The sequence below is a fragment of the Bos javanicus genome, chromosome 29 (genome assembly GCF_032452875.1).
Source record: "Bos javanicus breed banteng chromosome 29, ARS-OSU_banteng_1.0, whole genome shotgun sequence".
Taxonomy (NCBI): domain Eukaryota; kingdom Metazoa; phylum Chordata; class Mammalia; order Artiodactyla; family Bovidae; genus Bos; species Bos javanicus.
The window spans coordinates 39,697,112-39,709,574 of record NC_083896.1 but is presented as its reverse complement, the minus strand read 5'-3'; positions in this window follow the sequence as shown (position 1 = coordinate 39,709,574).

Sequence of the window (12,463 nt, the reverse complement as noted above, 5' to 3'; positions counted from 1 at the left end):
CTCATTAGAAAAGACCCTGTTACTGGGTAAGATTGAAGGCAGGAGGAGAAGAGGATGACAGAGGATGAGATGGTTGGATGGAATCACCAACTCGATGGACATGAGTTTGCCCAAGCTCCAGGACTTGGTGAAGAACAGCGAGCCCTGGCGTGCTGCAGTCCATGGAGTTGCAGAGTTGGACATGACTGAGCAACTGAACTGAACTGAACTGAACATACCACATAGCAAATACTATTTGTAATGGGCATGTTTCTCCAGCAAGACTGGGGCTCCCTAAGGCCCCAACACATATCCCCAATCAAGTTTGCACCCATGCACAGAAGTCAGTGCCTAGCATTCACAAGCATTCAGTGAGTTCTGATTGCAGGGGGACCTCCATTTTAGTTGACATAAAGGAGTAAAGGACATATTTATCCTCCTGTCTCAAATAACTCCAAAGTAGAAAAGACAAATGAAAGAGCGTTGTTTTACATCAAACATCTGGCAGCAGAGAATGGATTCCTGAGGCGGGGAGCAAGCAAGGTGAGTTCTACAATTGCCCCAAATCCAACACATACATGGAAGGCGTACCTAAGCAGAGACAAACAGTCTCCCCAAGAAGAGAGATTTATGACTCTATATAGTTAGAGGTCACAGGAGAGAGCTACATACAGAGAACTCTGGGAAGGTACAGGTGATACCCTTCCAGTTTTCTGCAGAGAGTTGATAGTACTGGTCTGAATTATAGGGAACAATCCTTGAGTCTCAAATTGTACCAAGTCTAATTGTGTCCCCACCCACCAGCGTGGATATTACTCATTTTTAAAATTTAAATTTATTTATTTTAATTGGAGGCTAATTACTTTACAATATTTTATTGGTTTTGCCATACATCAACATGAGTCCACCACAGGTGTACGCGTGTTTCTCATCCTGAACCCCCCTCCCACCTCCCTCCCTACACCATCCCTCTGGGTCATCCCAGTGCACCAGCCCCAGCATTCTGTGTCATGCATCGAACCTGGACTGGCTATTTGTTTCACATATGATATTATACATGTTTCAATGCCATTCTCCCAAATCACCCCACCCTCGCCCTCCCCCACAGAGTCCAAAAGACTGTTCTATACATCTGTGTCTCTTTTACTGTCTTGCATACAGGGTTATCATTACCATCTTTCTAAGTTCCATATATATGCATTAGTATACTGTATTGGTGTTTTCTTTTCTGGCTTGCTTCACTCTGTATAATAGGCTCCATTTTCATCCACCTCATTAGAACTGATTCAAAGGTATTCTTTTTAATGGCTGAGTAATACTGCATTGTGTATATGTACCACAGCTTTCTTTATCCATTCATCTGCTGGTGGACATCTAGGTTGCTTCCATGTCCTGGTTATGGTAAACAGTGCTGCGATGAACATTGGGGTACGTGTGTCTCTTTCAATTCTGGTTTCCTCATTGTGTATGCCCAGTAGTGCGATTTCTGGGTCATAGGGCAGTTCTATTTCCAGTTTTTTAAGGAATCTCGAAACTGTTCTACATAGTGGCTGTATTACTTTGCATTCCCACCAACAGTGTAAGATCATTCCCTTTTCTCCACACCCTCTCCAGCATTTACTGCTTGTAGACTTTTGGATAGCAGCCATTCTGACTGATGTGAAATGGTACCTCATTGTGGTTTTGATTTGCATTTCTCTGATAATGAGTGATGTTGAGCATCTTTTCATATGTTTTTTAGATTCAATGCAATCCCTATCAAGCTACCAATGTTATATTTCACAGAACTAGAACAAATAATTTCAGAAATTGTATGTAAATACAAAAACCTTGAATAGCCAAAGCTATCTTGAGAAAGAAGAATGGAACTGGAGGAATCAACCTGCCTGACTTCAGGCTCTACTACAAAGCCACAGTCATCAAGACAGTATGGTATTGACCCAAAGACAGAAATATAAATCAGTGGAACAAAATAGAAAGCCCAGAGATAAATCCATGCGCCTATGGACACCTTATCTTTGACAAAGGAGGCAACAATATACAATGGAGAAAAGACAACGTCTTTATCAACTGGTGCTGGGAAAACTGGTCAACCACTTGTAAAAGAATGAAACTAGAATACATTCTAACACCATACACAAAAATAAACTCAAAATGGATTAAAGATCTAAATGTAAGACCAGAAACTATAAAACTCCCAGAGGAAAACATAGGCAAGACACTCTCCGACATAAATCACAGCAGGATCCTCTGTGACCCACCTCCCAGAATATTGGAAATAAAAGCAAAAATAAACAAATGGGGCCTAATTAAACTTAAAATCTTGCTGGGTACAATAATCTGGGCTGTAGGTTATTTTCTTTCATCATTTTAAGTATGTCTTGCCATTCCCTCCTGGCTTGAAGAGTTTCTATTGAAAGATCAGCTGTTATCCTTATGGGAATTCCCTTGTGTGTTATTTGTTGTTTTTCCCTTGCTGCTTTTAATATTTGTTCTTTATGTTTGATCTTTGTTAATTTGATTAATATGTGTCTTGGGGTGTTTCTCCTTGGGTTTATCCTGTTTGGTACTCTCTGGGTTTCTTGGACTTGGGTGATTATTTCCTTCCCCATTTTAGGGAAGTTTTCCACTATTATCTCCTCAAGTATTTTCTCATGGTCTTTCTTTTTGTCTTCTTCTTCTGGAACCCCTATGATTCGAATGTTGTAGCGTTTAATATTGTCCTGGAGGTCTCTGAGATTGTCCTCATTTCTTTTAATTCGTTTTTCTTTTATCCTCTCTGATTCATTTATTTCTACCATTCTATCTTCTAATTCACTAATCCTGTCTTCTGCCTCTGTTATTCTACTATTTGTTGCCTCCAGAGTGTTTTTAATTTCACTTATTGCATTATTCATTATATATTGACTCTTTTTTATTTCTTCTAGGTCCTTGTTAAACCTTTCTTGCATCTTCTCAATCCTTGTCTCCAGGCTATTTATCTGTGATGCCATTTTAGTTTCAAGATTTTGGATCAATTTCACTATCATTATTCGGAATTCTTTATCAGGTAGATTCCCTATCTCTTCCTCTTTTGTTTGGTTTGGTGGGCATTTATCCTGTTCCTTTATCTGCTGAGTATTCCTCTGTCTCTTCATCTTGTTTAAATTGCTGAGTTTGGGGTGTCCTTTCTGTATTCTGGCAGTTTGTGGAGTTCTCTTTATTATGGCGTTTCCTCACTGTGTGTGGGTTTGTACAGGTGGCTTGTCAAGGTTTCCTGGTTAGGGAAGCTTGTGTCGGTGTTCTGGTGGGTGGAGCTGTATTTCTTCTCTCTGGAGTGCAATGAAATGTCCAGTAATGAGTTATGAGATGTCTATAGTTTTGGGGTGACTTTGGGCAGCCTGTATCTTGAAGCTCAGGGCTGTGTTCCTTTGTTGCTGGAGAATTTGCTTGGTATGTCTTGCCCTGGAACTTATTGGCCCTTGTGTGGTGCTTGGTTTCAGTGTCGGTATGGAGGCATTTGATGAGCTCCTGTCAATGAATGTTCCTTGGAGTCAGGAGTTCCCTGGAGTCAGGGTTTGGACTTAAGTCTCCTGCTTCCGATTATCGGTCTTATTTTTACAGTAGTTTCAAAACTTCTCCTTCTATACAGCACCATTGATGAAACATCTACATTAAAGATGATAAGTTTCTCTACAGTGAGGGTCACTCAGAGAGGTTCACAGGGTTACATGGAGAAGAGAAGAGGGAGGAGGGAGTTAGAGGTGACCCAAATGAGATGAGGTGAATCAATAGTGGAGAGAGTGGGCTAGCCAGTAGTCACTTCCTTATGTGCACTCCACAACTGGACCACTCAGAGATGTTCACGGGGTTATACAGAGAAGAGAAGAAGGAGGAAGGTAACAGAGGTGGCCAGAAGGATAAAAGGGGGGAATGAAAAGGAGGGAGACAGATCCAGCCAGTAATCAGTTCCCTAAGTGTTCTCCACCGTCTGGAACACACAGAAATTCACAGAGTTGGGTAGAGTAGAGAGGGGTTAGGGAGGAGACACAGGCGACCTGGTGGAGAAAAAGGAGGGTCCAAAGGGAGAGAGAGCAGTCAAGCCAGTAATCTCACTCCCTAGTGAAAAATGGGTCCTGAAGATTGGGTCCTTAAAGGTACAAAATTGGTAACAAATACATAAAAGCAAAAAATTAAAAATCTAGAGTAGAGTTTGGAATTTCAAAAATACGATGTTAAAGAAAAGAAGAAGGAAAAGAAAGAGAGAAAGAACGAACAAACAAAAACAAACAAGGTCGCAAAAATTATAAAGAAAGTACAGGTACAAAATTGATAACTAATACCAGAAAGCGAAAATTAAAAATCTAGAGTAGAGTTTGGAATTTCAAAAATACGATGTTAAAGAAAAGAAGGAAAAGAAAGAGAGAAAGAACGAACAAACAAAAACAAACAAGGTCGCGAAAATTATAAAGAAAGTACAGGTACAAAATTGATAACTAATACCAGAGAGCGAAAATTAAAAATCTAGAGTATAGTTTGGAATTTCAAAAATACGATGTTAAAGAAAAGAAGAAGGAAAAGAAAGAGAGAAAAAATGAACAAACAAAAACAAACAAGGTCGCGAAAATTATAAAGAAAGTACAGGTACAAAATTGATAACTAATACCAGAAAGCGAAAATTAAAAACCTAGAGTAGAGTTTGGAATTTCAAAAATACAATGTTAAAAAAAAAAAAAAAAAAGAAGAAGAAAAATAAAGAGAGAAAACAAACAAACAAATACGAACAATGTCACAAACATTATAAAGAAAATACAGGTACAAAATTGATATCAAATACCAAAAAGCATAAATTGAAAATCTAGAGTAAAGTTTGGAATTTCAGATATACAATGTTATATAAAAGAAGAAGAGAAAGAAACAGAGAAGAAGAAGAAAAAAAAAAAAAAGAAAAATCACAGAAATTATATTAAAAAAAAACTATAGGTACAAAATTGATAACATATACCAAAAAGCGAAAATTAAAAATCTAGAGTAGAGTTTGGAATTTCAAAAATACAATGTTAAAGAAAAGAAGAAAAAAACAAAAACCAACAACAACAAAAAAAAACAACAAGGTCAAAAAATTATAAAATATATATATATGAAATTTGCTGAAGAAGAAAAAAATAGGGTCTTTTTTTTTTTTTTTTTGCAAAGTAATAGGTTATAAAAGTGAAAATTAAAGGAACAATAGAGGACTTAAATTTTTTTTTTTAATTAAAAAAAAAAAAGAAAGAATGATCGTAAAAATAATAAAAATATATCTAGGACTTTTTTGTTTCTTTTTTTGTGGGTGTTGTGGGTTCAGTTCATTTTTGGCTAGTTCCTTGGTCAGATTTATATTTCTCAGGATCTATAGGCCCCTTCCTATGTAGTCCGTAGTAACCACAGGGTTTTGATCTATTGCCTGTAGCTTCCAAGGCGTTTCCCTCTGTTATATCTTCTTCTGTTTGCTAGTCTCTTCAGTATCTGGTTTCCGCCCTGACTCAAAGGGCACGGTGGAGGACACTTTTTTTTTTTTTTTTTTTTAGGCTTACTTGTTCAGTCGCGCTGTGGGGAGGGAGGGAGGGATGCTCCTTTCGAAGAGTTGGGTTGCTTTTCTGGGTGCCTGATGTCCTCTGCCGGCATTCAGAAGTTGTTTTGTGGAATTTACTCGACGTTTAAATGCTCTTTTGATGAATTTGTGGGGGAGAAAGTGTTCTCCCCGTCCTACTCCTCCGCCATCTTCAGCAAGGATCTCATTCAAGTATGAAGGAGAAATCAAAAGCTTTTCAGACAAGCAAAAGCTGAGAGAATTCTGCACCACCAAACCAGCTCTCCAACAAATACTAAAGGATATTCTCTAGACAGGAAACACAAAAACGGTGTATAAACTCGAACCCAAAACAATAAAGTAAATGGCAACGGGAACATACTTATCAGTAATTACCTTAAATGTAAATGGGTTGAATGCCCCAACCAAAAGACAAAGACTGGCTGAATGGATACAAAAACAAGACCCCTACATATGTTGTCTACAAGAGACCCACCTCAAAACAGGGGACACATACAGACTGAAAGTGAAGGGCTGGAAAAAGATTTTCCATGCAAATAGGGACCAAAAGAAAGCAGGAGTAGCAATACTCATATCAGATAAAATAGACTTTAAAACAAAGGCGGTGAAAAGAGACAAAGAAGGTCACTACATAATGATCAAAGGATCAATCCAAGAAGAAGATATAACAATTATAAACATATATGCACCCAACACGGGAGCACCACAGTACGTAAGACAAATGCTAACAAGTATGAAAGGAGAAATTAACAATAACACAATAATAGTGGGAGACTTTAATACCCCACTTACACCTATGGATAGATCAACCCAACAGAAAATTAACAAGGAAACACAAACTTTAAACGATACAATAGACCAGTTAGACCTAATTGATATCTATAGGTCATTTCATCCCAAAACAATGAATTTCACCTTTATCTCAAGCGCACATGGAACCTTCTCCAGGATAGATCACATCCTGGGCCATAAAGCTAGCCTTGGTAAATTCAAAAAAATAGAAATCATTCCAAGCATTTTTTCTGACCACAATGCAGTAAGATTAGATCTCAATTACAGGAGAAAAACTATTAAAAATTCAAACATATGGAGGCTGAACAACACGCTGCTGAATAACCAACAAATCACAGAAGAAATCAAAAAAGAAATCAAAATTTGCATAGAAACGAATGAAAATGAAAACACAACAACCCAAAACCTGTGGGACACGGTAAAAGCAGTCCTAAGGGGAAAGTTCATAGCAATACAGGCACACCTCAAGAAACAAGAAAAAAGTCAAATAAATAACCTAACTCTACACCTAAAGCAACTAGAAAAGGAAGAAATGAAGAACCCCAGGGTTAGTAGAAGGAAAGAAATCTTAAAAATTAGAGCAGAAATAAATGCAAAAGAAACAAAAGAGACCATAGCAAAAATCAACAAAACCAAAAGCTGGTTCTTTGAAAGGATAAATAAAATTGACAAACCATTAGCCAGACTCATCAAGAAACAAAGGGAGAAAAATCAAATCAACAAAATTAGAAACGAAAATGGAGAGATCACAACAGACAACACAGAAATACAAAGGATCATAAGAGACTACTATCAACAATTATATGCCAATAAAATGGACAACGTGGAAGAAATGGACAAATTCTTAGAAAAGTACAACTTTCCAAAACTGGACCAGGAAGAAATAGAAAATCTTAACAGACCCATCACAAGCATGGAAATTGAAACTGTAATCAAAAATCTTCCAGCAAACAAAAGCCCCGGTCCAGATGGCTTCACAGCTGAATTCTACCAAAAATTTAGAGAAGAGCTAACACCTATCCTGCTCAAACTCTTCCAGAAAATTGCAGAGGAAGGTAAACTTCCAAACTCATTCTATGAGGCCACCATCACCCTAATACCAAAACCTGACAAAGATCCCACAAAAAAAGAAAACTACAGGCCAATATCACTGATGAACATAGATGCAAAAATCCTTAACAAAATTCTAGCAATCAGAATCCAACAACACATTAAAAAGATCATACACCATGATCAAGTGGGCTTTATCCCAGGGATGCAAGGATTCTTCAATATCCACAAATCAATCAATGTAATACACCACATTAACAAATTGAAAAATAAAAACCATATGATTATCTCAATAGATGCAGAGAAAGCCTTTGACAAAATTCAACATCCATTTATGATAAAAACTCTCCAGAAAGCAGGACTAGAAGGAACATACCTCAACATAATAAAAGCTATATATGACAAACCCACTGCAAACATTATCCTCAATGGTGAAAAATTGAAAGCATTTCCTCTAAAGTCAGGAACAAGACAAGGGTGCCCACTTTCACCATTACTATTCAACATAGTTTTGGAAGTTTTGGCCACAGCAATCAGAGCAGAAAAAGAAATAAAAGGAATCCAAATTGGAAAAGAAGAAGTAAAACTCTCACTATTTGCAGATGACATGATCCTCTACATAGAAAACCCTAAAGAGTCCACCAGAAAATTACTAGAAATAATCAATGACTACAGTAAAGTTGCAGGATATAAAATCAACACACAGAAATCCCTTGCATTCCTATACACTAATAATGAGAAAACAGAAAGAGAAATTAAGGAAACAATTCCATTCACCATTGCAACGGAAAGAATAAAATACTTAGGAATATATCTACCTAAAGAAACTAAAGACCTATATATAGAAAACTATAAAACACTGGTGAAAGAAATCAAAGAGGACACTAATAGATGGAGAAATATACCATGTTCATGGATTGGAAGAATCAATATAGTGAAAATGAGTATACTACCCAAAGCAATTTATAGATTCAACGCAATCCCTATCAAGCTACCAACAGTATTCTTCACAGAGCTAGAACAAATAATTTCACAATTTGTATGGAAATACAAAAAACCTCGAATAGCCAAAGCGATCTTGAGAAAGAAGAATGGAACTGGAGGAATCAACTTACCTGACTTCAGGCTCTACTACAAAGCCACAGTTATCAAGACAGTATGGTACTGGCACAAAGACAGAAATATTGATCAATGGAATAAAATAGAAAGCCCAGAGATAAATCCACGCACATATGGACACCTTATCTTCGACAAAGGAGGCAAGAATATACAATGGATTAAAGACAATCTCTTTAACAAGTGGTGCTGGGAAATCTGGTCAACCACTTGTAAAAGAATGAAACTGGACCACTTTCTAACACCATACACAAAAATAAACTCAAAATGGATTAAAGATCTAAACGTAAGACCAGAAACTATAAAACTCCTAGAGGAGAACATAGGCAAAACACTCTCCGACATACATCACAGCAGGATCCTCTATGACCCACCTCCCAGAATATTGGAAATAAAAGCAAAAATAAACAAATGGGATCTAATTAACCTTAAAAGCTTCTGCACATCAAAGGAAACTATTAGCAAGGTGAAAAGACAGCCTTCAGAATGGGAGAAAATAATAGCAAATGAAGCAACCGACAAACAACTAATCTCAAAAATATACAAGCAACTCCTACAGCTCAACTCCAGAAAAATAAACGACCCAATCAAAAAATGGGCCAAAGAACTAAATAGACATTTCTCCAAAAAAGACATACAGATGGCTAACAAACACATGAAAAGATGCTCAACATCACTCATTATCAGAGAAATGCAAATCAAAACCACTATGAGGTACCATTTCACACCAGTCAGAATGGCTGCGATCCAAAAGTCTACAAATAATAAATGCTGGAGAGGGTGTGGAGAAAAGGGAACCCTCTTACACTGTTGGTGGGAATGCAAACTAGTACAGCCACTATGGAGAACAGTGTGGAGATTCCTTAAAAAACTGGAAATAGAACTGCCTTATGATCCAGCAACCCCACTGCTGGGCATACACACTGAGGAAACCAGAAGGGAAAGAGACACGTGTACCCCAATGTTCATCGCAGCACTGTTTATAATAGCCAAGACGTGGAAGCAACCTAGATGTCCATCAGCAGATGAATGGATAAGAAAGCTGTGGTACATATACACAATGGAGTATTACTCAGCCATTAAAAAGAATACATTTGAATCAGTTCTAATGAGGTGGATGAAACTGGAGCCTATTATACAGAGTGAAGTAAGCCAGAAGGAAAAACATAAATACAGTAACGCATATATATGGAATTTAGAAAGATGGTAACAATAACCCGGTGTACGAGACAGCAAAAGAGACACTGATGTATAGAACAGTCTTATGGACTCTGTGGGAGAGGGAGAGGGTGGGAAGATGTGGGAGAATGGCAATGAAACATGTAAAATATCATGTAGGAAACGAGTTGCCAGTCCAGGTTCGATGCATGATGCTGGATGCTTGGGGCTGGTGCACTGGGACGGCCCAGAGGGATGGTATGGGGAGGGAGGAGGGAGGAGGGTTCGGGATGGGGAACACATGTATACCTGTGGCGGATTCATTTTGATATTTGGCAAAACTAATACAATTATGTAAAGTTTAAAAATAAAATAAAATTGGAAGAATAAAAAAAAAAATAAACTTAAAATCTGCACAACAAAGGAAACTATAAGCAAGGTGAAAAGACAGCCTCCAGAATGGGAGAAAATAATAGCAAATGAAGCAATGGACAAACAACTAATCTCAAAAATATACAAGCAACTCCTGCAGCTCAGTTCCAGAAAAATAAACGACCCAATCAAAAAATGGGCCAAAGAACTAAACAGACATTTCTCCAAAGAATACATACAGATGGCTAACAAACACATGAAAAGATGCTGAACATCACTCATTATCAGAGAAATGAAAATCAAAACCACAATGAGGTACCATATCACACCAGTTAGAATGGCTGCGATCCAAAAGCCTACAAGCAATAAATGCTAAAGAGGGTGTGGAGAAAAGGGAACCCTCCTACACTGTTGGTGGGAATGCAAAATAATACAGCCACTATGGAGAACAGTGTGAAGTCTCCTTAAAAAACTGGAAATAGAACTGCCTTATGACCCAGCAATCACACTACTGGGCATACACACCAAGGAAACCAGAATTGAAAGAGACACATGTACCCCAATGTTCATCGCAGCACTGTTTACCATAGCCAGGACATGGAAGCAACCTAGATGTCCACCAGCAGATGAATGGATAAGAAAGCTGTGGTACATATACACAATGGAGTATTACTCAGTCATTAAAAATAATGCATTTGAATCAGTTCTAGTGAGATGGATGAAACTGGAGCCTATTATACAGAGTGAAGCAAGCCAGAAAGAAAAACACCAATACAATATACTAATGCATGTATATGGAATTTAAAAAGGTGGTAATGATAACCCTGTATGTGAGACAGCAAAAGAAACACAGATGTATAGAACAGTTTTGGACTCTGTGGAAGAGGGCGAGGGTGGGATGATTTGGGAGAATGGCATTGAAACACGTATAATATCATGTATGAAACGAATAGCCAGTCCAGGCTCAATGCATGATACTGGATGCTTGGGGCTGGTGCACTGAGACAACCCAGAGGGATGGTACGGGGAGGGAGGATGGAAGGGAGTTCAGGATGGGGAACACGTGTATACCTGTGGCAGATTCATGTTTATTTATGGCAAAATCAATACAATATTGTAAAGTAATTAACCCCCAATTAAAATAAATAAATTTATATTAAAAAAAGAACACTGAAGAGGGTTGCCATTTCCTTCTCCAATGCATGAAAGTGAAAAATGAAAGTGAAGTTGCTCAGTCGTTTCTGACCCTCAGTGACCCCATGCACTGCAGCCTTCCAGGGTCCTCCATTCCTGGGATTTTCCAGACAAGAGTACTGGAGTGGCGTACAATTGTCTTCTCCGCAATGAAGACACAATGCTGCCAAAAAAAAAAAAAAAATTCTCCAAAGAAACCAGTCAGGTCTCAGGGGAAGCAGGACATGAATAAGGAAGAAACCAGTCTGGTTCTAATATTATTCAAGTTATGGAGGGGGAAGCCACAGCCTGTTTTCACAGGGAACTTGGGATATAAGTTGTGCCTCAAACGTGCCTGAACCCAAAGCTAGGGAGCTGGAATTTCACTCTCCCACTAGCGCCTCCATCTCATCCTTCAACTAACACCAAGCTGGCGTCTCCAAGCCCTTGTATTAGATCCTCCAAAGACAAATCAAAGGTGACACTAGAAGCAAAAGACACCAAAGCTCAGGGAAATGCAATCTCAGATAATGTCTAGATTTCTGCACCCAGTCTGCCATCTCCAGCATCATATCTGAAATCCTCTGAGTCTAAAGAACTCCATGGATCTCTACATGTACGAATTTTTTTGGGTTAAAATTCAGGTTTTAATTTATATAGGAGTGTAGTTGATTTACAGCATTGTATTAATATTAGTTTATGGGAAATTAATTTCCATATACATACACATGTATCCATTGTTTCTTAGATTCTTTTCCCATACAGGATATTACAGACTATTGAGCAGAATTCCTGTGCTGTACAGTAGGTCTTTGTTGATTATCTATTAAATAAAGTAGTATACAGATATTAATCTCAAACTCTCAATTTATCCCTCTCCTACCTTTCCACTTTGGTAACTATAATTATTGTTTTGATGGAGGGAAGGGTCTAGGCACTTTTTGGATGAGGGTCTGTGCTTGTGAGAGTGCAGTGGTCAGGAAAGCAAGCCTGAGAGAGACTCATTTGAGTTGATGGTAAATGTTGAGAAGGACCCAGCCATGCAAAAAGCTGGGAGAAAAACATTCTAGATGTGGGAAGTAGCCCCTGTAATGACCAATGTAATCAAGTTTAATAAATGGCTACCCTTCCACTGCCAACCTTCCTTCCATACTTGAAACTTGGCCTATAGGTCAACCACCATGATCTCATCCCATGCTTAAGTTGTGAGTTAGCAGCAATGAGGAATGTCAGCCTTCCCAACAAGGGAGA